Raw genomic sequence first — 26,385 nt, 5'->3', positions numbered from 1 at the left:
GCCCGAAATGCCTGAACTCTGGGCAGGCCTAGTCTCACCTGAGGGTGCTGACTCAGAAATGGCAGCTGCTTGCCCTGGGAGCTGGCAGTTATTGGCACAATCAAAGATCAATGAAAACAGGCCATTCTGGTTTGCCTCCCCACACCAGTCCCTTCAGGCATTTGCTCTCACTTTCAGCTTCCTCCAAAGACTTCATTGTTGCCTAATTAATTTGGAGCCCAGTGGCCTGAGCTGGAGGCGGGCTACACAGGAGGGAGGAGCACAGCACCAGGAGGCTAAGATCCAGGGCTTGTTTTGGCTCTCCCAGCACTATTGCCAGCTCTGTCAGCAAGTCACTGAACAGCCTGGGCCTCAAGTTCCCCAACTACGAAACAGATAGTGATTTTCCACCTTCCTGTGCTGTGCCAGGGGGTAGGAGTCTGGGAGAGTGTCTTATATTTATTCCGGCAAGTCTACAGGATGCCTGGGTCACATCAAGCACAGGATTCAGTAGGTCTAGAAGGCAACTAGGATCTCCGATATGCCTCACCCGTGCCTCCTTACTCTTCAAGCAACTTGGATTAAGGAAATGGTCTGTCTTTACTAACTCAGTACAGATGTATGAGAGCTCCCTATGTGCAAAAGAGTATTGTCCAAATGTGCAAGATAATAGATCTAGTCCTCATGGATTTAAACCTAGTGTTAAAGGAAGGAGAGGCGAGCAGACTCAAAGGGAACTACAAGAGTGTGGGCTGGGGAGGAGGACTGAGGAGAAAGTAAGGTTCATGGGCCTCCCACCCCCCAGCACAGCCTCTTTCCCCCTGGGTGCTTGGTGCCCAGCCATAGCACCTGTCATGTCCTTAGGCAGCTTTTCTCTACAAAGTCCATACTGGAGTCAGTAATGAGCTTTGGATGCACAGGCTTTTCAGCAAGGTAAAGGGAGGCAACAAGAGAGAATTACCTCAGGCAACACCTTACCTGAGAGCAGCACATTTGAGATTTTCTGCTGTGACTTGTCATTAGCAACATCAGAAATGCACACGGAAGAGGAAGCAAAGAAAACTGGCCACTGACCCTGCATTTCCCAGACTCAGAAGACACTTGTCTGGGCCCACGGAGTCTCCTTCCTGCCTTCCCTCATTATTTCCTTACCAACTCACAGAGGAGAATTAGCCAGACACCTGCAAATAGGATGCTTACAGTCAGAGGTAAGAAAGTTAAGAAGGGAAAAGATTGAGGACCGAGAGATCAAGCCCAACTGGGAATCCAGAAAGGCTTCCTGGAGGAGCTAGCACTTTGTTCTGAAGAACACAGAGGATTTGGACATGTAGAGAGAGGAGAGCAAAAGGGCGCGTGTGAGCAGAGGAAAGAGGCTGAGGGGAAGGAAGGACAGAGGTGGAGAAGCCCCGAGCACATGAAGAAAGTGGCAGTCAAGGTGATTGCAGACCATCCTGAGGGTTTCAGGGCTCCAACCAGGGGCCTAAGAGAAAGTGAAGTTTGTGTCATCCCGAGGTACTCAGAGACACATTGTGGCCCATTTGTTTTCCTGTTTTTCTCCTTTCCCTCTCTGGAGCACATCTTTCTCTGTTGGAGGCTCATTTATAATTGAGGCAGCCTCCTTCAGAGGGGGCAGGTGTTTCTCTGGGATGAAACACCTTGGGAAGCAGCATGTACGAGTGGGAAGAAAGTGTGTCACAGCACAGCCAGGCAGAGAGACGCTTGGGCCAAGGCAATGGCAGAAGGAAGAGGAGACGAGAGCGTTATTCCCTTTTGTGACGTTGTGATGTATAATAAGGGATATACAGTATATTTGGTTGTAGTCCTAGTTTTGGGCACAGAGTTCTGAAAAACCCTTGGAATTTCCTAAATGGAAAGGGATTGAGATGTCTTTGTTAAGTTAATGAGGTAATTTTTGGCCCCCTTCCTTAGGCACCCTGTGATTACACGTTTGGAACTTTCAATCCCACCCCCAGGACCTCCAGGGAGGGGAGAAGGGCTGGAGATTTAGTTCAGTTTCCAATGGCCAATGACTTAATCAGTCATGACCAGGAAGCCTTCATACAAACCCAGGAGGACAGTGAAATCCTTTCTTTCCAGGCACTTCCATGTTGCTTCCCCAAGCTGCCCGAGGACAGAAGCTCCTGTGTTCAGGACCTCAACCTCTGCATCTCTTCATTGGACTGCTGGTTTGTATGTTCTAATATCCTTTGTAATAAATCAGTAATCTAGTGAGTAAATGGGTTCCCTAAGTTCTGTGAGCCATTCTAGCAAATTAATCAAACCCCTAGAGGGGGTCATAGGAACCTCTGATTTATAGTCAGTTGTCAGAAGTATAGATACCTGGGCCTCAAACTGGGGTCTGAAGTTGGGAGCAGGAGCAATCTTGTAGGATTGAGCCCTCAACCTGTGAAGTCTGATTCTCCCTCTGGGTGGACAGTGTCAGGATTGAGTTGAATTGTTGGACACCCCGCTGGTGTTCGAGAATTGCTTGTTGGTGTGGGGGAGCCTCCATACTTGCTAATATTGGGTCAGGGAACCCTTTTCACCTTTCCCTCCCGACACACACTCTCTTTGAAAATCTGGACTGACATCACCCACTTTCAACCACGCTGTCCATGATTCCATCGTTAGAATGCTTTTCTTTGAGTCTTAATAGCTCCTCCTTCTAGATGCCCCCTTTAACATGCTCACATACTTATGAAGGACTATCTACCCTGGATTCCTCAGAATGCAGGCCTGATGTAAGTGTTAAGTATGTCTGCTTTATCAGGGAGGCAATCCCAAGGAGCAGGAGTAAGGGAAAAGGGGAGCACAACTGAGGGAGAACCAAGAGAAGGGCGTATTTCCAAGCTGGCCACAGCCTGTATAAACTACAACTGCTCATTCTATGAGACCATCTTCTGAGGCCAATAACAACTACATGCAACATTCCTTCTCAGCCTGGAGGAGGAAGAGACCGAGGTATCTACTGGCGCCCATCTACTGGAGACATTGGCCCATGGAGTGTGAATTCCCTCACTCCTCCACTCCTCCGCGGTGCGCATGCATGAACACCAGGTGGTCCACGAGGCATTTTGTGTCAGGATCAACAGGGAAGCCCCATGACTGGAGGTGAACTGTGTGGCCTGGGTCAGGCCAGGTGAAGGTTATTGGGACCCACACAGAATTGGTCACTGCAGTGAAGACTGGGGCTGAAGCAAGTGGCCTTTGGAGAGGCCAGAGAGTTTCTAGAGATCCCTAAAAGGTATCTGGTTCAGGGACAGTCCTTCATCTCATTAGCAGGTCACACCTTGGTTACCAGTGAGCTCTCTAGCAGGTGCCTGCCTGCTGGCAAAGCGCTGAGAGAAGGAGACGGTCACTGATTGGACCTGGCTGTAGGTGGAGGTGCTGAGGGTGGGGTGAGCCTCAGACAAACTCACTCCCGCACCCCCTGACCCAGGTTGGGATGTGGCTGTGACGTGAATCACCCTGAAAGCCCATCTTGGGTTACCCACCTTCAGCTGGGAGGCAGACTCCCAGAGGGCCTCAGCAAACAAATATAACCCCAAACACAGACGAGGCATTCAAGAGGCTCTGGAGGACTCAGCATTATTAATGGCCAGTTCAAGCCAGGGAAAATCAATGCTGTTTAGAAAGCGCTTTGGGGAAGAAAGTAGTTTTGATTAAGAAAAAGGAAAAATAAATACTTCCTCTCCCTGAGGATGAGAGAGTGAGGCAGGGTTTCCTGGGATTGACAGTGTTTCTATAAACTTTTGATCGACACCTGCCAAGAGGGAGGGTCTGTGTGTGAATAGAAATTAATGACTAGATTGACTTCTTAATCGGATTTTCCCTTACCTAGTTAAAGCTTCCAAATTTCAAAAGAGATAATACATAGTTTTCTACAACACATTAGCACCTTCATTCTCAGAACACTCAGGAAATAAAAAAGGTTCTTAAAGCTCCACAGGACACATCTGGAATGCTGCGTACTTTGAGCTTGGCAGTGACAGTGAAAACAAGCCCAGATTCCACTGGAAAGGTACCGTGTTTAGCTAACACTTCTCTCCAGGAGCTCCAAGCTCTGCTGAATGTAAACACTTTCTCCTTTCCCCTCAGGGAAAGAGGTGGTCAGCTTCATTGGCCCAGTTTGGCAGCCAGAGAAGCAAAGCATGTGACAGAGAAATAGTTTGTCCAAGAGAACAGCGACCGTGTGAGGCATAACTGCTCTCCACGTTCCGTCTCCTCGGTTAAATTGCTGTTTCAGACTAGACATCACTGTAACGTCTCTGGATTAAACACCGACCTTTTAAAGAGGGAAGAAGAGGGGCCCCATGGACCTCAGGGGGCCGTTCCTCCAGGGTCTGGAAATCCGCTTCTGTCCACTTTGTCCCTCACGCAGCAGGACTAAAGCTGAGCGGTTATCTGTGGCCCACAGGCCAGCACGTCACTAATCCAGCCAGGACTCTCACAGGCCTTCCAGTAACTGTCCGGAATCAGGGCGCTGGCATCCACCCCATGGCCCAGTGTGGCCTCTGTCAGGACCTAGTGACACTTGAGTTCGATACCCCTTTGTTGTGGGCCTTCCGGGTGCTTTCCTGAGCAGGGCCCTGAGTGGCCGCATGAGGCTACCCTTGGCAGAGGTGAAAGGAAGGCCATTTGGTGCTGACTCCAGGGGCCGTGCTGCCTGCGTGCGGGGAAGGCAGCACCGTCCAGTGAACAGCTGTCCCTGCTTTGTTTCAAACCCGGCCCTGTCACCTATAGCTGTTGGTCCTGGGGAAGAAACCTTGCTGCACTTGGGCCTCCTCCTCTGTAAAATGAAGGCAATGATCGCTACCTCAGAGTGAGGGGGTTACGTTGTACCATGTACGTAAATGCCTGCACACAGGAGGCATTCAGTAATTCTGGTCATTGTTCTGACTGGTTTAATTCCAAGCGTCTCTCGGCGATCCTATTTCATTAGGCTGAGAGCTGTGCTTCCCCGATTCCCTTTGTTACTCCTGTTTAGGCTTGTATCTGTCAGGGAGGTCCTACAGGTGGAAAATTACAGGCATTGTGGAGCATGCCTTAAAGCAGAGACACCGTTCCCATAGGAAAATCGGGAGCTTCCGGACCGTGGGGCCCAGGCCCCCAGCTGCAGGGTGGGGTGAAGTGGCGTTTGAACACACTTGTTTTTCTTTGCAGATTTCGTTGGAAATTTGAAAGGGCAGCTTGTTGTTAATGAGACAGTGTTTTCCATCTCCATCTTCCCCATCAGATGGCATCTACCAGGCTTGGGGGTGGGAGGGGGATCTGCTCCCTGGCTTCCTAACTGGCCAGGGGAATTCCTTTAGGAAAGTAAAATTGTCAGGGGAAAGAACCCACATGGTTCCTGGCAAAGCTGCATGGTGCCCTCTCTCCTTTCCCCATTCCTTCCCGCTGCTCCTGCAGCTGCTGTTCAGATGCCAGCACAGCTGACCTTGACAAGCCCCTCCTCCTCTCCCACAACCCCTTCCATGGGGCTGCTGCAACAGAAAGGTACTGCATGGTGCCATTTGTGCCCTTGCATGGGCCACATACAGCCCCAAGAGTGGACAAAACACATATTACAGATGTGTGTCATTTGTGCAGGAGAAGGTGTGAATGTCTTTGTCTTCCACTGGCATTGTGGGGGTTACCTAGGGGCTTTTTGCTTTTTCAGAGATTACATGTGTGCCTTCCTCTTACAAGATGAATCATGACACCTCCCCCTCCCCCCATCCCTGCCCCCACACACAAATTCATACATTGAAGTCCTAACCCCCAGTACCTCAGAATGTGACTGTATTTGGAGATAAGACTTTTTAAGAGCTAATTAAGGGACAATGAGGTCGTTTGAATGGGCCCTAATCCAATATGACTGGTGTCTTTAGAAGAAGAGGAAATTGGGGCACCAAGAGAAGGACCATGTGAAGACACAGGGAAAAGATGGCCAACTACAGGACCAGGAAGAAGCCTCAATAGAAGCCAGTGCTATTGGCCCAGCATCTTGTCCTTCCATCCTCCACACCCTGATTGGGGGCGGGCAGCGGGGATTTCTGTTGTTTAAGTCACTCATTCTGTGGTACTTCTTTATGGCAGGCCTAGCAAACTAAAATACTTCCAATTTGTGTACTGTCAAGTTTTGTGGTCTGTGGCTGTTTTTAATTGGGAATCTCCCCTTTTCTTTCGTCTGAGGGATATATTCAAAGGGAGCTTGTTTTATTGATGAGGTTTATCAGAAACGATCTCATGAAGCTCTTGGCAGATTTAGAAAAGGACAAAATGGGAGCCCATGCTCACCAGTGTTGGTACATTTGCACGGCAGATCCTAAACTGCAGAGATAATCTGAGAAGATGGATGTATGTGTACCAACACAAAAGGTCGTGAGTTTATGAGATTTGCCCTGCCAAGCTGTGGCAGGAAAAATGAACAATTATGATAGCAAGTTCTTTACCTTAAAAATTGATTTATAAGCATCAGTAGAGAACTTGATGCTTATCTCACTGAAAAGGCTCTCTTTTTATTTAATAAGAAATAGGTTTCTGCCTGTTGTAATTCTAGCTAACCTAATACAGTGTGTTCCGGGCTTCCATTTTTCCTTCAGTTGTTAATAATTCGATAAACTTTTATTACATCTGCAGTTCTTTCTGGGGCCAGAAGATTCTAGAATTTTTTTTTTATAATAATAACAACTTTCTTTTGACTAGCACTTTCAAAGAAGTCTCATAGCAACCCCGTGAAGCAGTACACGTATCATTTCTAACAATAAAAATTTGTGTAGTATTTTATCTTTTACAAAGCACATTCACACACACCATCTTGCTTAATTGCCAGAGAAGATCAATGCAGAGAAGTTAAACGAATTAGTCAAGGACACACAGCAATTTTTAATGCTATGCTGGGATTAGAACTCATGACAAAGGTTTTTTTATGACACCATCTTTTTTTTCTTCACAAATAGGCTTAGAGTTTTGGCTTCTGATGGTCTAAAAATTCTGTAACAGATTTGTACCCTTCCTTCCAGGTCCAGTTCAGATATCACTTCTGTGCAGACTCTCCAGATATAACACAGACTTAATTGCTCCTTCATAGCCCCAAGCTTGGGCCCTTGCTAGCGCTCTGACCCCCTCTCATGTATATTTTGGTTGTCTATGTACCCATCTTATCATTCCAATAGACTGAGCCCTGGGAGGCTGAGAGGAGGACTTAGCCCAAGCACCCCAATGCTCAACCAACTGTGCTCTATGCAGGTGCAGGGTGTGAGCTGCATGGAATTCACATGCCCCAAATGTGAGCCTGAGAGATGCTCCCTGGCTACACAGGAATTCATACTTTCTGGAAGTGGATGAGGAATGTAGGCACCTCGTTGACAGAATTGGATACATTTTTCCTGATTGTGTGTGGGAGGTACCTAATTCAGACCACTTTGCACCTAAACTAATGTCAGCTTCCTGCTGCTCTCTGACTGCATCTATCTGGTTTCCTAGTTCTTTTGGTTTTTTCCTTGGGCAGGTTTCAGTGGTTCTAATCACCATCCTACTTCCTACATTCTCCTTTTGCCACCAACCCTGGTCCACAAACCTGGAGTGAACTCCCAGATCAAAACGGCCTTCAAAATGCAGACCCAGGCCCGGCCAGGTGGCTCAGTTGGTTGGCACATCATCCCGTACACCAAAAAGGGTACAGGTTTGATCTCCATTTGGGGGGTATACTGGAGGCAACCAATTGATGTTTCTCTCTCTTTCGATCTTTCCCTTCCTCTCTCTCTAAAACCAATAAACATATCCTCGGGTGAGGATTTAAAAAGAAAACAAAATTATAAAAAAATGCTGACCCAATGACCTTTAAATTCCAACCTAGGATCATTGATGAGCCAAGGGCAATAAATACTTGGCTTGTTTGTGAAGTTTATCACTCTATCAATATCTCAGAGATGTTACTACTGATAGGATGTGCTTTAGAAAAATTTTCACTCCATAATTTTTCAGGATGGTGAAAGATAACTCACAATCATCTATTTCAACTGCTAAACATTGTTCAACCATATGAGTATTTTCCATCACTTGTTTTCCTGTAGTGTCTGGGTTCTCTGAAGGTGTTAGATAAACAATAATAATGGAACATGCTCTAAAACCCAGAACACTGCCACTTCCAGGATCCTTGGTCGTCAACCAAGATCTGACCCCCTAAATCAGTGGTTCTCAACCTTCCTAATGCCACGACCTTTTAATACAGTTCCTCATGTTGTGGTGACCCCCAACTATAAAATTATTTTCCTTGCTACTTCATAACTGTAATTTTGCTACTGTTATGAATCGTAATGTAAATATCTGATATGCAGGATGTATTTTCATTGTTACAAATTGAACATAATTAAAGCATAGTGATCAATCACAAAAACAATATGTAATTATATATGTGTTTTCCGATGGTCTTGGGTGACCCCTGTGAAAGGGTCATTCGACCCCCAAAGGGGTCTCGACCCACAGGTTGAGAACCACTGCCCTAAATCCTTCTCTCATCCTCACCCTCACTCCAATCTCTCAATAGCTTCTTTGTTTGGGGGGAAGGTTTTCTTAAAACTACAGGTTGAGCTGCTAGTTCCTGACACATAGGCAGACAGCAGACAATTCTTCCTGGGCAATTCACTCAGAGCAAAGGGTAATCTTTTTAGAGGCTCAAGACCATCGATATGCGGCTGCTTTGCTAAAATGCTTCCCATCTCCCACAGTCAGAGAAGTCTGCTTGCCTTGAGCTAGCCTCCAGTTTCTTGTTAAGAGCTAATTTTAGAGCTAATTTAGGTTCCATTAGTATATGGTTCTGTTGCAAACCTGACATTAACACTGGCAGCTTGATGAGTAACAAAAGGAGGAAAAGCCTTTTACCCTAACTGCAGCAATGCAGACACATATGGTGTCATTTTTCAAGGAACAGAATTTTGTCTTTCATGCCATTTCAGGGCTGTTTCCCTCTGAAATTACCAACTCTGGTTTAATGCAGAACATGCCTGGATGTCACTGCAGAGATCTAGTTAAACTAGAGAGCTGGCAGGTCCCACCACTTTGCAAAGCGGGTGTTCATTTGCACAGTGTAATGTCTCCAAGTCCATGCTCATGACAGGGACTCAGCCACCAGCAAGTGTGGGGCTCTTCCCTCCAGGGTCACAGAGTCTCCTACTCTGTGAGTCAGTTGGTGCTACCCAGAGTCCCAGCCTGAGGATGCTAAGGAGAGAGGGTGCCAACATCTTTCTTCCTCTCTGCCTCTCCCCTAGAATGAGAGCTATTTAATGACTCTGTGTCTGAGGTTGGGACTCTGCTTTCACAAACGCTAAGAAGGGGAGGTTAAAGCATTTCCATTTCACCCCATGGCCAGCGGAGGCTTCCTCTGCTGCCCACGTGTTTGGTGTTTGGACCTACACGGCTTTAACTGAGTTCCATTGAGTCCAACTGTGACTGAGGACACGAGGCCTATTTGCTGTCTGAACAATGCCCGTGGCTGACTGGATGGTCCAGTTGGCTGAGCCTCCATTGCCTTGCCTTTAAAATTAGGGAATTCTGAGATTCTCTGATACCAAAGCTCAAGAGCTTGTAATAGTAACTAGCACTTATCTAACTGTTTACATTTTTCTGAGAACTTTCATGTGTGTTATGTCCCATGATCATCACAACATCCTGTGAGGCAGGCGTTCCTGTCTTATACTTGGGAAATTCTGACTCAGAGAGGTGAGGAAACTTGCTCAAGGTCACACAGCTGGTAAGAGGAAAAGCTGGGACTTGATCCCACTTGGCCTCATTCCTAGTTCAGGGCTCTCAGAAGTTAACAGACTAAATCAGAAACTAAGCTTTCAACACTGCATCTCATCACCAGGGGCCATTTTGGAGAACAGATAACCATGCCCAATAGGCCTACACTATCCAAACTTTTCCGAGGTGGGAATACTGCACAGTGACTCAGGAAATTATAGTCTTGCTTTGGGACATGCAGTATCATGAATGAGCACTCAGAAGGGCTGAAATGTAGTAGGAAAAGTACTAGAACTGGTTTTGGTCTTGGTTCTGTCTCAAGTTGCTGTGTGAACTTGAACATGGATCTTGGCCTCTCTGAGCCTCTGTTCCTAAATGAGGCAGGCTCTCCAAATTAACTTCCCTTTGGATAAGTCTATGGTTCTATGGCAATAGGTTTAACGTCAAAACCAAAAAACCTTTGGTCAAGGAACACTCTCCATGCAGAAGACATTCAAGCTCTGAAAAAATAAAATGTCCCAGAAAGTTAAAAAGTGAAGTTGATAGGGCAACCAAAGCAGGTTACTTCTGTAAGTGACTAGGCCAGTGGTTCTCAACCTTGCTTGCACATTAGAATCACCTGGGAATCTTTTTAAAATCCTGATTTCTGGGCCTCATCCTCCAGAAATTCTGTTTCTTTGTTGTGGGGTGGGGCCACAACATTAGTAACAAAGAAACAGAATTTCCAGAGGATGAGGCCCAGAAATCAGGATTTTAAAAAGATTCCCAGGTGATTCTAATGTGCAGCCAAGGTTGAGAACCACTGGCCTAGGGTTCACACTCAAATCCTATAGAAGCCAGGCATGTTAATAATGAAGGAGGCAGGCACAGTATAGGACAATAGGGAGTGGTGGAGACTGCAGTAAGTTGGCAAGCATTGCCAACTCTACTCCAGACAAGTGTTGCCAGACAAAAATGTAGATGTAGTGCAAACAATTTCCCAACTTTTCAAGAGAATTTGAGATCTGAATAGTCATGTGAAATAGCCTAATTTTTAAACATTGGAAACAAATATAAAGATTTAAAAACCCTTTGAGGCCAAACAAAATGTGTCTGCTAGCCATATGCTGTCCAAGAGCCCCAGTTTGCTAATTCCCTGCTAACATCTTCTGAACTAATTTGTGTCTATCTTTGCCTTGAACAATTCCAGAGGGCCTGTTTCCTGGCCTTACTGGGGAGCATGTTGCAGTAGTGACCTACCTGCCTGTACCATTTCAAGTCAACAATGCTTTGTGTCACACAAATCCCATTTTCCTGTCCTTTGAGGCTGGGCCCCTGACAGGCGCCAGCTTGCACACCCGGTCCCCACTTTGTTTGCCTGAAAATAACCTTCTCCAGAGAGACAAACAACAGTGGGAAGGGGAAAAGTGATTTGGCCTTGCTAGTAGAGTAAAACAGATGAGATTATTTTTTTTCCCCTGCTATCATGACTACTTTATTGGATCACATAACCATTTTTATTGTTAATTTAGTTACAAATTAATTGCTGTATGAATGAATGAAAACACAGATGAATGCCCTCACCATTACTTGAAACTTAAATGGCAATTACTCGGCTTTGTAATCCAATACAGCAAAGATTAGTGCAGCTGTGGTGCGTCCTCTGGTCTAATTCACTGCTAATGGGAAGAGCCGGTGTCCCTGGGGATTCCTTAACAACCTGAGCAAACCTGGGAGGAAGGTGTTGCCGACCCCAGAGCCTCTGTGTCTGCCAGTCTTCTCTTTCCAAGTGCGAATGAGTAAAGGTATTAGATTTGACAGTATTTCCATGTCCTGTTTTTTTTTTCTCTGAAGGATTCTTATCATACCTTGTGATTCTGTAGTTGTTTTTCTTTTCAGAGCCACGTGGAAAACGTCAGTCCTGGGAAGCACGTTAGTCCTGTCCAGGCAGAATCCTGGATGTGAGAGCCCCGCTGTGTCCACCCACAATTAGTACTGGCCTCATGAAGGTCCCGATCACGCTGGGCTGGAACTGTCCAGTTATATGCCCAACTCTCCCCTGAATGGACCATAAGCATCTTGAAGGCAGGAACAGCACCTTACCCATCTTAGTGCCCCACTTAGGGCATGGCCCTTGGTATTGGTGTGGGCAGTGATGCCCAGAAACAAACAAAAAATTTACCGAGCCCCTCACTTTGTCTGTAGCACCTCCGCAGTGGACTCAGTGTATTTTCTCTACACGGAACACCACACAAGTAATTTCCTTCTTTGTGTGACAGACTTTTGTAATTTCCTGCCTAATTTTGTCATCTTCCATGTAACAGGGAAAGTAAAAATACCCATCTAGAAAAATATCCATGGTTTCCATTTCCAAATCAATCCCATCTCCCCCTTACAAATGTAATATAGTTACTTTTTTATCAAATAAAAAGATATTGTATGAATAATGGAATTTTACAGTATATATATATATATTAACGACAGGAAGAAAGTCCCTTAGTGGATACCAGTCAATACCAGACTCTAGATTAAGTCTAACAAATATATTTTTCTCCCCCTTGAGATAGTTGCACTGGAATCTATTTTGAAGTTTTTATGATGAGATTTTAGATTTTCATCACAAAGAACTGAAGGCAAAGAGTTCCATTACTAGTTTTCTCTAAACACTATAGCCATTTGAGTATCTTTTAGAATTCAGAGAATTTGAGTCACTTGCAAGGAATTTTTTTAGTCTGCATACTTTACATTCCAATAGAAGAGCTCTTAACTTTTCGTCAAAAGTGGTTTAAAGCATCAATTGTAAGCCAATTATAATGCATCAATTGTAAGCCAATTTTTTGTACTTGTTCTTGATTTTCTTATAGAGATTAGTCACATGAGTTTGTGGAAGCCAACCTGAGAGTCTATGCCTCCCTGCTTACAAATTAAAAAATGGGAAATTAACCTTCTGAGAATCAAACCACTGGTTCCTAACTTTTTCCAATCTGAGTCCTTTTTATCATCAAAATATTCCCAGGCTCACTTCCACATGATAATATTTATACTTTTATATTTATTGATTGAGAAAATACCCATTGACAAAAAAATATTATAATTGTGATCACTCTTTCTGTTATGTACATTTTATTAATTGCTACATCATATTAATATTTTTGACAAATGCTGATAGTAGATCAGAGCAAACTATGTTAGTTATCCAACCTCCAGGCAACCTCCAGATTAGCTAGTTTCTCAAAAATAATTCCCTCTACTCTCAGATCAGGGAAATCCTTTATTAAACTGTAAAATGTAAACGCAAAGAATAACCACAGCCAAGTAATGCAATCATCTTAACACACTGCGCACCAGTAGTTTCATTGCTAGCTTTACCCAGTGGCCAGATAAGTTTCTATTGAACAAGTACAAAAAACATTTTACAACGTATCATGCTTTAAAAAGATATTAGCTTGTAAGAACATGTAATAAATCACTTCAAAATGCAATGGGTATTTAATTTTAAGGCGTGTCTTTAACATTTATGTAAAACACTGCGTAATATGAAAACGCGAGAATGCTTGTGATCCGCCCGCAATGTGTTAAGTGGCCTCTGGCCCCTGGTTGAAGTTAGACTTTACTGATGACATTAACACATCCAAAGAAGCAAGGTTTTGGTCACAAAAAGACCTGGTTGCCAGTGAAAGTCGGAAGAGGTCGTTGCACCAGGTGAGCACTGGCGGCCCCGGCCCAGTCCTGCCCGAGGAAGATGTGCACTGACCGAGGGGCTCAGTCCCAGGTTCTGCTGGAACAACCAACTCCTTCTGTCTCGCTCCAGACTCAACCGAGGCCTTGCTGCCAGCAGAGAGCAGCCAGACATTCCGATGGTTGTATTTCATTGCAGATGAATGTCCTGGCTTTAGATCATATAACCACCCTAAGAGCTTGGGTAAGGTGAGACTAGACCTCCAAATGGCTGATAGGCAGGCCTCTGGATCCTGGCCCCGAGGCCTGTAAATAGCTTTGGGCAGCCACCCTACTGGCCCTTGCTAGAAGTGTTTCTTCTTTTTGCATCACGGAGAGCCATGATTTCTCACCTTCAGCGCTATTGACATTTTGAGTCAGTTACTTTTTTGTTGATGAGGGCTGTTTTGTGCATTTGTAGTATGTTGAACAACACCCCTGGCCTCTCTCTACTACATGCCAGTAACATCCTGCCTTATTCCCACCCCCCAGTTATGACAACCAAAAATGTCTGCATATATTTCCAAATACTCCATAGGGGGGAAATATTTCCCTTTCCCCAGTTGAGAACCACTAGCATTAACCATTCCAGCCAAACATCTACAGGATGCAACCATATGCGGTTCTTCTCAAAGACCAACTCATTCCTGAGTGCACAATACATTCGATTTATATATAGTGTCACCTTTTTCCAAAGGATGTTAGAATTCTTGAAAAATCAATTTCAAGGAGCTTGTAGTTAATTTAGAAGCACAGTCAGGCTCCACTTCACTATATTGCAAAGGAAATGACACTTCTGGCAGCTGAGTAAACGGAAACTTTCCTTTGATGACCTGGTGATTCAAAGGTCATCTGTCTGAACACCAGTTATTCTTATTGAGAAAGTGTAACAGGATGGGTTGTTCTGGCCAGGGGAGTTCCAGGAAGTTTCTGATATTTTGTTGTTTTAAAAAATAAATCCTTGATTTGTTTTTGATTCCTCATTATTTATCTCTTCTTCCTAAAAATAGTATAAAAAGGTATTCCAGTTACCTGAGAAATTCAATTAGTTTTATGCTTATAAATTAAGAGTTTTGGCTAAAATGGTTACACCTTTTTGCAAAGAATTCTTCCATTGGAAATTCCTTTATCTGAGAAGAGCCTTCTTACCACAGTCAACGCCCTCAGCAGTGCAGAGTTCATTGAACCCATAACATTCATCAATGCTCCTACTTCTAGAGAAGTTTCCACCTGGTTCTGCTCAAGAGCGAGGTTTTCCCTCTTGACCTCATCCCTACTATTAGTTCCCGAAGCCACCATTTGCTGTTCCAGGCCTTACAAGCGCCCAGTGCTGCTGGTGGGCGGGGACCCATGCTGAGCCTCACACTGAGTGCCCTCCCACCTGCTCCCTTACTCTACCCACTCCCCTCACTTCAAGGACTCAGATGCCCTCACTCCTCTTATCTGGGCTCCAGCTGTTTGACTCTTGCTGTTCCCCAAGCCTGGTTTTGTGTAGTCTTTGGAGAGGAAAATCTGGTTTTGCAAGCACTCTCTGAGCCTGTGTGTCTAAGCCTGCTGCGGTTTTTGTATGTGGACTGGGATGCCCTTGGGCACCAGTGAGAGGGCAGAATGAAAGGGAAACACACAGGTTCACCCTTGGAGATGTACCCCTGTCTTCCATCTTACCGACTTACGTGAGACAGAAATGAAGACAGAAAGGAGTAATGATCACGATAGTCCCGCACAGGAAGCCCCTCTCATGCTGAGGCACTCAGCATCTCAGTATGGCTAGGGCCTTGGACTTCAATTTTTAGTATTTTCCTGCTGCAGCTAATTAAAGAGAGCCTCTTTAGGGGCCGTGGGATATAACGGTAGGAGGTTCTAAGTTTGAGATCCTGCAAATCACCCCAATGGAGGCCAGTGGTTGCCAGGCTCCCAAAACAGGCAGGTTAGTCCCCACTCAAGGAGGCCCCTCCGATGAGAACAGGGGAACCCATGGCAGTGGCAGCCGCTCTCCACCTGCCAAGGCTTCTGATGACAAGAGCAAAGGAACCTGGTCTCTCTGTGTGGAAGGAGGTAACACAAATGGTTGACCCAGCAGGGTGGGCTGGGTGCTGGCACAGACACCCAGCAGCTGCTGCTTGCCCTCTGGTGACTGTGCAGGAGACACAGCCTTTGTGCAGAAAAGCCCCACCCCGAGCACCTGACGCTGCAGTGAGGCTCCCATGGGATTCAGCCTCCACCCAGCTGTCAGCTGGGTGCCTTTGGAAGGCAGCCTTTCCCGCCGCAGCCCTTCCTTCAAGGGCACCACTTTCCCCCAGTGAGAAGTAAGACCAAACTGACTACGCCTTCTGGGTGCCCGATGCTGTATTATTTTATTAACACTTTGTTCATCTCATTTAATCACCTCAGCAAGCATGTGAAATGGGCATTTTTACCCCCATGTTACAGATGAGCTAACTTGCTCAAAGCCACCCGGCGAGGGAGATTTGGCAGGTCTCCACAGGAAGGGACTGATCTGGAGGTTCTGAGCGGATCACCTACTGGGACACAGTGCCGCTCTCCGGGACAAGCTTAGCAGTGACCCGGACAAGGACAGGAGAGCTTTTTAGCCGCCTCCTCAGGCAGGCATGTGGGGAAGGGCTCTGCCTGGGGAGGTCTGTGACGGTGGTTCTCAACCTGAGAGAGAACCAGCCACTTGGCATCTCCTGAGAAAAATCACCATTCTCTTCAGAAATGCAATTTTTTGAAGATTAAATAAAATCTCAAATCTGCTTTCTCATCTGTAATTTTATTACTACCTTGTCTATTCCCCAGTTGGCATTTGCAGCAATAAAATGGCTTGAGGGCCAGCCAGGGGCATAGAGGTGGGAGGAAGGAAGCCAGGGAATTCTGCGTCCTGCTCTGAATCTAGCCTGGGGTTCAAAGGAACCCCAAGGGGGAGGAGAGGTGGTGGCAGCTGGAAAGAAAAGACCATGCTCCCGGGCCCGGTAGGAAGAACGTGGTAGGGACTCCCGGGGAGAGCCATGGCAGGAGGCTTGTGCGTTCCTTTGCCGCAGGCCTGCAGGGCTGTGTGAAGCGGTGCTGAGCCCCGCGTCCGGTCGGAAGTGCGAGTCTGGAGCTCCTGGCCCGGGAAGCTGCAGCTGTTCTGGGAGCTGCACAATTAGAATTCTCCTAGCGCTCCGCGCCCGCAGGAATCCAGTCACGTGGGAGACGTGGCGCTGGAGCTGGGGTCAATGCGAGCTCAGTCTGAGGGAAGACGCGTTCCTTCCCTCTGAGACACATCCTGCTTTCGGGTGTGCACCGCTGGGCTTTGCTCACAGCAAACCTACCCACCTGCAGGAGGAGGACCCTGCAAATGGCCCAGGCTGCGGTTCCGGGACAGCGGGAATCACTTGCCCTTCGGATCAGGATTTTGCTAGCCCGGGGCTTGTATCAGAAGCTCTTTCCTGATACCCCCTCCTTTAATTCCGTTTCTTCTCTGCCACAAGGCTGACTTCTCTCCAGGACCTGCTTCCTGGGTGACGTTACGGCTCCAGCCTTAGAGAGATCACGTCTTTCCCATCCTGCTTCCCTTGCCCAGAATATGTAATCAATGGAAAGGACAAAAGCTTGTATTCGTTTCCTGAGTCAAAACCAAGGCTTGGGGATTGAAGAAGCGCCAGATTTCCCTCTCTTCCCCTGCCTCCAAGTCTTTATGGTGTAAATCTCCCAGATACTCCTCCTCCAGCCCACTCAGCCCCCCTCTGCCAAATGAGCCTCCCCTGATCCATCATCCACCTTGTTCCTGTTCCTCATAACTGCCTCCACGCCCGGGACCGGCAGCTATTTCCCGACTCTCCCCGTTGTTTTCCAGTTTCTTCTGTGGGATTGCTTTCTGTCTTTCCAAACCCTCATTCCTGTGGCAAAGCCTTCTGTCACCAAGCACTACTCCCCCATACAACGGGCACTAATGTTCGGTCAGAAATCCGCGCTCTCCTGTCAGCAATCACCGTTTTCCTGTCAGAAATCACTGTTGTGTCAGAAACCACCACTCTCCTTCCAAACCATCCCTGTCCCGAGAAAAAGCACCACGCTTCAGAAATTTCTGTTCTCTCACCAGAAATCACTGATATTCTGTCAGAAGTCAACATTTCCTGCCAGAAATCCCTGTATTTCGGTCCTACACCATCGTGCTCCTGTCAAAAAGCCCCTGCTCTCCTGACAGAGAGCCCTCCCTGTTCCTTGTCAGAAGTCATTACTTCCCCCTGGGAAACCGCTGCTGCAGGCCGACCCTCCTCCCCACAGGACACGCAGAGCTGTTTGTCACGCTCTGACACTGGTAGCTCTCCCGTGACTCCCCTGCCGCTGGCTGTTCGCACCTGCTTTGCTGCATCTTTTTAAGTGCACTGCTGGGTTCAAAAGCAGCCTGCAGCAGTGGCACGGCACTAGGAGCCCCTCCTGGGTGACTACAGACAAGTCGTTTGTGCTTATTAACATCATCCGCCTGCCAGCTTCACAAAGTTATTTAATTTCTACTGATGACAGTTTTAACTTGCAAAAGCTGCTACCTTGTCTTAGCCAACATCTCTCTTCCAATAATCTTCACTCACTGTAGCCCCCTCTCCGCGCCCCGCCCCGCCCCGCCCGCCCTGCCGAGCTTCAACCCAGCCCCTAAATCTTCTCTTACCCAGTGGAAATGCCCCCAGTTCTCTAGCATCCAGAGTAACCTGCTCAGTTAGTTCTTGGCACGATGTGGTTTCTAGACCTGTTGCCAGCCTGGCCACATACATCAACGCCCCCCGCCCCCCACCCCACCCCTCCACCCCCCAGCCGAAGACACGTTCTGGTTTGTCTGGATTTCCCTAAGGGTGTGGTCTGCCAGGGTCATCCCCTCCCTCTTTCTAAAGCAGAGTATTAATGTGGCCCAAGGTTGCATGGGCTTTTGTACCATTTGCCAAGTAGCATCTTCCCAGCCAGAAGCTCTATTTATTCAATGTTATATATTTTTTCCTTTTAGAGATTTGCAACTTTCTTTGAATAGTTTTTGTGTGTCCTTTTAGGTTAATTCCAAAATTCTTAATATTTTGGATCCCTCAGGGGATGAGTTCTCTTTTTTTATTGTATTTTTTTTCTAGTCTTCATCACTGGAATCTAGACATGATATTGATTTAATTTTAATTTTATAATCTGCAATATTGCCAAACAAATTTGTCATTTCTACTAATATTCCTAGAATACAATATGTCTTTCTTGGAGTGTCTTACAAGGGGAAAGCTTTGTTAATGACAAGCTGTAGCAGGTCTCCGCCATCTCTCCCTCGGAAACACTCAAAACAGGGGACGCACCCTCTTCAGCAGGTGTTTTGGTGGCTACACACAAAAGAGTACCTCAGAGTGCAAGGAAATGAGGACATTATTAGAGGGATAATCTTTAATTTATCCTGATTTATATTTTTAAAAGTAAATCGTTCAGTAATTTTGGTAATTCAACCATTAATAGCAACAGATTGCTAAACACATACTTCACAACTGAGCACTGATCCCACCAAAGTTGAGAACATCTGGCCTGATGATAAAATTAGGCTTTTCATTGAATTGTACACTTTTTAAATGGAGGATTTTAAGGTCTGTGAATTATCTCCCCTTTCCTCTACCCAAGAAAAACCCAAACCCAGAAAGACATTAAAAAGCATAGGCTTTGATCAAATTAAAAAGCTTCTGCACAGCAAAAGAAACCAACAGCAAAACAAAGGGGCAGCTGACCATATGGGAGATGATGTTTGCAAACAATCGCTTCGACAAAGGTTTAATATTAAAATATATAAAGAACTCATAAAACTCAACACTAAACAAAACCCAATAAAAAAATATGGGCAGAGGATTTGAACAGACACCTCTCCCAAGAAGACATACAGCCAATAGATAAATGAAAAAAATGTTCAACCTCACTAGCAAGTAGGGAAATGCAAATCAAAACTACAATGATCTATCACTTCACACCTGTTAGAGTGGCCATTATCAACAAGACAAGCAATAACAAGTGTTGGAGAGGTTGTGGAGAAAAGGGAACCTTCATTCACTGCTGGTGGGAAGGTAGATTGGTACAGCCACCATGGAAAACGGTCTGGAGATTCCTCAAAAAAATTAAGAACGGAGCTATTATATGGTCCAGCAATCCCGCTCCTGGGTATATACCCGAAAAGCATGCATTCACAAAGATATATGCACCCCTACGTTCATTGCAGCATTATTCATGGTGGCCAAGACATGGAGACAACCAACACTTCCTGTGACAGAGAACTAGATAGAGAAGAGGTGGTACATATACACAATGGAATACTCCTCAGCCATAAGGAAGCATGAAATATTGCCATTTGAAACAACATGGATGGGCCTCGAGAATATTATGCTAAGTGAAATACTAGTAAGTTATTCAGAAAAAGCTAAAACCATATCATTTCATGTGGGATATAATTTATATGTGGGATATAAACCTGAAACTTGTGAACAAAAACAGCAGTGTGGTGGTTGTCAGAGGGAAGGGTGCGAAGATGTGGGAGGTAAAGGGGGCCTAATATATGGTGATGGAAGATGATTTGACTTTGGGTAGTGGGCACACAATGCAATATGCAGCTCTTATAACATAGAAACCCACACCTGAAACCTATATGATCATATTAACTACTGTCACCCCAATAAATTTAATTTAAAAAAAAAGCGAAGGCTTTGAAGACAAATATTTTGAGTTGATGTCCCAGCTCTGCCTCTAGCAGTGGTTCTCAACCTTCCTAATGCCATGACCCTTTAATACAGTTCCTCATGTTGCGGTGACCCCCAACCATAAAATTACTTTTGTTGCTACTTCATAACTGTAATTTTGCTAATGTAAATATCTGATATGCAGGATGTATTTTCATTGTTCGCGACCCACAGGTTGAGAACCGCTATCTGTGGCCTTGGGCAATTATTTGATTTCTCTGAGTCTCTGAATGGGGTTATGAATTGTCCCTCTTCCATTCCACTGATTAAAGAAGCGCTCCTCCCCCACCCTATGGAGATATGGACTGGCCAAAGTATCCCATTTTCATAGACATAATGAATGTGGAGTCAGAACAGGACTCTCTCCTTCTGGAATTATTAATTCTAAGGCTCCTGGGAGCCAGGGCTACCGGGGATCATCTTTTTCATCATGTGGAAAGAACATACTAGAAACTGAAGCTGATATAGAGGAGGTGGTAGGGGAGAGATATTATGACATTGTTTGAGCATGTGGATGCTGCCTAGCCAGAAGCTAGATAACTCCTGATATTTTCATTTATGTATGCAAATAATAACACCCCACCCCTTTAAAGCTTGTTTTGGGTTTGGTTTCTATCATGAGCAACCCAAAGAGGGGAAACATAGGCACCTATTTTATATGGCTGTTGTAAGAATTACTTGTGGTAATACATGTAAAGCACCCAATGCTTGTACATAACAGGTAGTGAAAAATTGAAACTTATCATCATCATCATCAACATCATGGACAAAAGGGTTCTAAGGAAAGTAATCTCACAGATGATCTAATCATAAATTTCTAACTGGGCAGGTCACAGTGGATAGTCATGCCCTAGGCATATAACTTCTTTAGTACAAGATTTACCTTTGCTTTAAGCAAGCTCTGTCCATTGTTTATATGCACCTAAATTAATACACCTTCGAGATGCCTCTTTTCAGAAGCAAACCACTCTTAAAAGAGCACAAATCTTGTTAACCATCCTGTAATTCAGTCCTTGCTTTCTCCCACCTTCCTGGAATCTTCCTTACATTCCTCCCTTTATTCAAAAGTGCTTAAAAGAAGCTGCAAGCTGCCATTCTCAGAAGCATTTTTCTCAGTCTGTTGAGATCTTCCTTCCAGGTGTATCTTCTGTTTTGGCTCAAATAAACTCTAGTAAACTTTCATACACATTTTCTATGGGCTCGGACATTCTTATGTTGACATCATTGCACACAATTTTATGTTTGCTTCATATACTGCAGTAGCTAAGTCGGTACTAAGTATAAAGTAAGATCTCAATAAACATCCTTATAGACAAATTAATATCTTCCCCTTAATATAGACTTTAAACATGAATTCATCAGAATTTCTTTTTCTGTTTTCTAATCTTAGGAGATAGAGTCAAATCTACGAAACAAAAAAGAACTGGAGGTCAAGAAGCCAAGGTCCCAGTCCTGCCAATGCTCTTCACTTACTTAGCGCCCTCAGGAAGCCCCTTCCTCTCTCTCAGCCTTGGTTTTCCCATTTGTCAAATTAGGTTATGGGGCTAGGTGGTCCTAGTGCCTCATAAGTGCTACCCCTGAGATTCAAGAAAAGATATCAGGAAATTCTTTCAATGCTCCATGATTTCTTGGGGCTAAAATATTCAATCTCCTACCCTTTTTGTACTTATTCCTCTTGTAGCCTCCTACAGTGACACGTGGTCAGGATAGTCAAGGTACTTGCTGACGACTATTTGTATTTCATAGGAAGATATAAGGACATTCATTACTCTTTTCTTGCTATTGTAGAAATGTTGCTGCACATATTTTAGAATGTTTTTCAGCCACAAGGCCTGAAATATAACATCCAGAAAAATCAATATTTTATTGTTCATTCATCGAGTATTCATTAAGGGCCTTTTAAGCACACACTGTGCAAAGTACTAGGAAAACAAAGGGACTAAAGACTCTTTTTCTGAGGTCAAGGAGTTTTGTACAGACTGTTCCCTGAATGTCTTGTTCATCAAGATTTCACTGGAGATCAGATGTAAATAGAGATTTTTCTAACCTTATTAGGTACCCACCGTGTGTCAGGTACCGGATAAACAAGTTTGTGTACATTGTCTTGTCACTTGGGTATAACTTTCCTGTACTTCCACCTCCCAGAAACACTGATCTGGCTGAGGCACAGAGACATAAGCCTTTTACACACTGATTCTCCCTTCACAAGGAGGCCCTGACGCTCACAGCTCTATCCTCTCATCCTTGCTGTCTGATCATAAGCGAAACTTTACTCTGTGGTGGAGCCTGGAGCTGTGGTATGTGCAGGCATCCAATGCCCCCACTTTGTGGAAAACACGACACATTGATTTCTATTCAAGCATTTGAGGAGAAATCATTTATATTAACAATAAATATTTAGAGATCACACAGTAAAGTTTAAGGTTTGAACAAATTTAAGATTCATTCATTTTCCCCCAACAAATATTTATTGAATGAGTACTGTGGGCCAGGCGTTGTCCTAGGCCCTGGGAATTGAGCAGTAAATATGCAGTTTAAAAAAAAAAAATCCCTGCCCTCATGGGGATCACATTCTAGTGGAAGGAAACACACATGTGGTATCTCAGTTGTTGATAAGTGCTGTGGAGGAAAATAGAGCAGGGAAGCTGACTTCAAAGACATGCCCAGCTTGCAGAGGATTGTTCCGGCTTCACCATCCGATTCTCTGGGGGCTCCTCCTTGCCTCTGCCATAAGGGTTGCCTGTGCAGAGATGGGAACTGGGAGCTGGAATTGTTGGGGGATAAACAGGAGATGAGTTGGTCTAAGAGATGCATCTTGCGCATATTGACCCAAAGTAAGGGCATGCTGAAGGAAGGAAGGAGGTAAGCTTTCCCATCCTGTCGTGCCTCGTGGCCCAGAACACACACCCTGTGAAGCCCCAGTCAGGGCTTGAGCCCTCTTCAGCACGCTTCTGTCTCTATATTTCTAGCTCCTCACTCAACAACATACCCACCTGACTTTCTCAGATGCCCCGATGGCTGCTCTGGGGAACGTCCTTCAGCAGAGCACTCACTCTCGCTCACCAGGCTTCATCAGCCATTCCCCAGGCTCCACCCCCAACCACTTGGCCCTTCTGGCCAAAGGCAGCCCTGCTCTCTGTCACCATCCCACCGCCTATGGCCTCAGAGCTTTACAACGTGCCACACACTCTCTTAGCCACACACAGTGATAGTTTCTCGTGCTTCATTCTTGCAGGGCAGAGGGGAAGGAGGCAAACCAGAGAAAGGAGTTTATTTGGGAGCTGGTCCTGCCACAAAGGGCAGAGACTGCCAGACAGTGGTTCTCAACCTCGATGATACATCACAGTCACCTTCAGGTTTGTTACCACAGACTTCTCAGTAGGTCTGTGATGGGGCCCTAGAATCTGCTTGTCTAATTCTGGATCCAGGGGAAGCTGGTGCTGCTGACCCTGGGCCCACACTGAGGTCCACTGCTCTAGGCCAACTATGAGGCAGGCTGTCTGCCCTCAGTGCCCCTGCCTCCTCCTGGGCCCTTCCCTTCCTTCTAATTTGCAGGCCCTTTTCTCCCCCCACTTTCTTTCCTTCCTTGGCCATCTGTTTTTTGCTCTTGCTCTAAAAAATGCTTTTGGAGTGTCATCTAAAAAAATTATACTAAGTTGCAAATGGCTGGTCATGGATATCATCCCTTCCAGGAAAATATACATGTTGACTGTCCAATGAACTCTAAAGCTAAGGAAATACAACTATGATGGTGGACTCGAGGGGTCAGCTAGTGAATGGTGGTTGTGTTTTGGCGGCTCGGAGCCTCTGAAATGGTGGCCACTTATCTTACTTCCCACTGCGCGCCTGGGTGGGACTGCCTCCCCCCAGCCTGGATAAGAATTGGAATTCTTTGTCTCTCTTCTCTAGAAGCAGTGAGGTAAAGATGCCACAACTGAAGAGAAGAGCAACTAATGGTGATAATTAAATCCCCCAAGGAGACAGGATTCTCAGTGCCTTTTGTGTTCAGGGAGTGTCTCTCGCTTTGGTGGAAAGAAAGAAAATGTGTTGTGACAGGCTCTGATGCTCCTGCCGAGGGAGGCCCTGCTGTGCTTGCAACAGGGCCCAGGTCTTTCTCTGAAAAATAAACTGACCAGAATTTTAAAGATTAAGGCCATAGCCTCTCACCCCAGGTTTGAAAATAAAGTGGTGGACTTAGAGAGGCTGGGGAGGGATGCAAGGATATAAGGAAGAGGCTGGAGAAGAAGTTGCACGGAAGGAAGTCAGCCATGGCCAAACTGCTCATCTGTCCAGAATTTCAGCCCTGAGCACTTGCCCTCCAATCCCAAAAGGCATCCTTTGGCCTCCCTGTCTCTCACCCTTTTACTGAGAAGCAATCGTCTCCTGGAAATAGGGGAAATGCTGGCAGAAAAAGGAGCAGAGAGGAAGGAGCAGAGTCTATGGGTGGCCAGAGGGAGCTGTCCCTCCAAGCTGACGTGAGGACAGCGATGTGACATAGGTGAGCAAGCAGTGGCCAGGAAGCCAAAGGCCTACGTTCTTGTCCTTGTTTGACCTGGTGCAAGTCACTGTTCTCTTCAGCATTCACTGAGGAGTTAGCTGAGATAAGCGCGGAATGCCTCTGAAATTCTACCGTCTCTTCCACCAGACTCATCAGCTTCAGGTAACATAGCACATCAGAACCACTTGGATGACGTTCGTTTTTCTCTCTCATCTATTATTTTGGCCTCAGATGGAATTGCACACAAGGACGCATCTGCTGCAAAGCCTTTCTCTGATCTGTCTTCAGTGGTTATTTCTGAATCCATATTACTCACTGGGAAACTACCTATTTTGTCCCCTCTGCTGCCCCCCGCCCCACCCTGTTTTCCCCTTGCCATCCGTGTTGGTTTTACATGAGGAACTCTGTGACCATCTCAAATGACTTTTCTGCCCCTGAGAAACACCTCTCCACAGTGCCTTGAGAGCCCAGGTTGGAAGAAGCTTCCAGAGCATAAATTTGTCTCATGACATGTAACTTCGGTAACATGCCTATGTAAGAGTGTGTGTGAGTGCATGCACATGTGTGCATGTGGCACAAAGACTTATGTTGGATGCATTATAACATGGTGGTTAAGAGCTCAAATTTTAGAGGCATACACACCTAGATTTAAATCCTGCCTCTGCCACTTACTAGCTGTGTGACCTTGGGCAAACCGCCTAACCTTTCTACGCCTCAGTTTACTTATCTGCAAATTTATAGTAACATGCACCCCAAGAGTTTTCTGGGAGCCACTTCCTCTCTTCTCAGAGCGTAAAATTTGTTTCAGAGATCATCAGAAGGTTCTATCAGTGTCTTGTCATGCACCCCCTCTTGTGCATAGCAGCACTTCTTTCTATTGCTGCTGTCTCATTGTGGGTCACCCTGCTGTAATCCCAAAAGCACCTGGATTTCTGAGCTAAAGTGCCCCTGGCATCCAACCGGCAACTGAATGACAGTCCCCTCTTCTCTTAATCCATTGGCCCTTCAGCCTCCATAAGAGCACACACCAGGCACATGCAGATTTTTTTTCCCCTAAAGCAGCGGTTCTCAACCTGTGGGTCGCGACCCCTTTGGCGGTCGAACGACCCTTTCACAGGGGTCGCCTAAGACCATCCTGCCTATCAGATATTTACATTACGATTCATAACAGTAGCAACATCACAGTTATGAAGTAGCAATGAAAATAATTTTATGGTTGGGTCACAACATGAGGAACTCTATTTAAAGGGCCAGAAGGTTGAGAACCACTGCAAAGGATTAGGGCAACTTTAGACAGTAGGAACAGAACATGTAGCACTAGTTTATTTCTTCTTATTCTTGGATCTCACAAGGAAAGACTTTGTTCTTAGGGACCCTGCCACAGATGACAACGATGCAATGAGCTTTCCCTGGCAGCACTTCCTCGCTCTCTTAACCTGATTCACATGCTCTCAGATCTGTCCATGCAATTTCTAATTTTTGAGGGGGAAAAAATCATAAAGAACTCTCTCTCTCTCTCTGGACTCTTCTTGAGTTGTCAAGACCCCAGCGACAGAGAGGCCCAGGCGGGAGAGAAACAAGCATGGATATTTGTACCACCCTGTCTCACAGCCCCAGCAGTGGGGGCTCTAGGCCTGTGGTCCTAGACACTAGGAACCTCTGATGTGGATTTTCATATCTGACCTAGTTCTTCCTTCAGTGGTTGACCAGTTAATGAAAGCACGTTTCCCAAAAGCAAACAAATCTTCCCCTTCAGAAACAGAACAGTCT

At 45.7% G+C, this 26,385-nt stretch overlaps 1 long non-coding RNA gene across 2 annotated transcripts; it reads left to right on the top strand.

Moving 5' to 3' along the window:
- The first annotated feature begins 573 nt into the window (after window positions 1-573).
- Window positions 574-7,094, top strand: LOC118675058. 2 transcript variants are annotated; one of them, XR_004973800.1, is made up of 3 exons: window positions 574-1,187; window positions 2,077-2,165; window positions 2,919-7,094. It is a non-coding gene; the product is annotated as an uncharacterized LOC118675058 (long non-coding RNA). The 2 variants fall into 2 exon arrangements; XR_004973799.1 differs by having other exon boundaries at window positions 2,077-2,169.
- The last annotated feature ends 19,291 nt before the right edge of the window (window positions 7,095-26,385 follow it).

This window comes from Myotis myotis, unplaced genomic scaffold (assembly GCF_014108235.1).
Source record: "Myotis myotis isolate mMyoMyo1 unplaced genomic scaffold, mMyoMyo1.p scaffold_m19_p_2, whole genome shotgun sequence".
Lineage (NCBI taxonomy): Eukaryota > Metazoa > Chordata > Mammalia > Chiroptera > Vespertilionidae > Myotis > Myotis myotis.
This window is presented reverse-complemented; position numbering and strand designations above follow the sequence as displayed.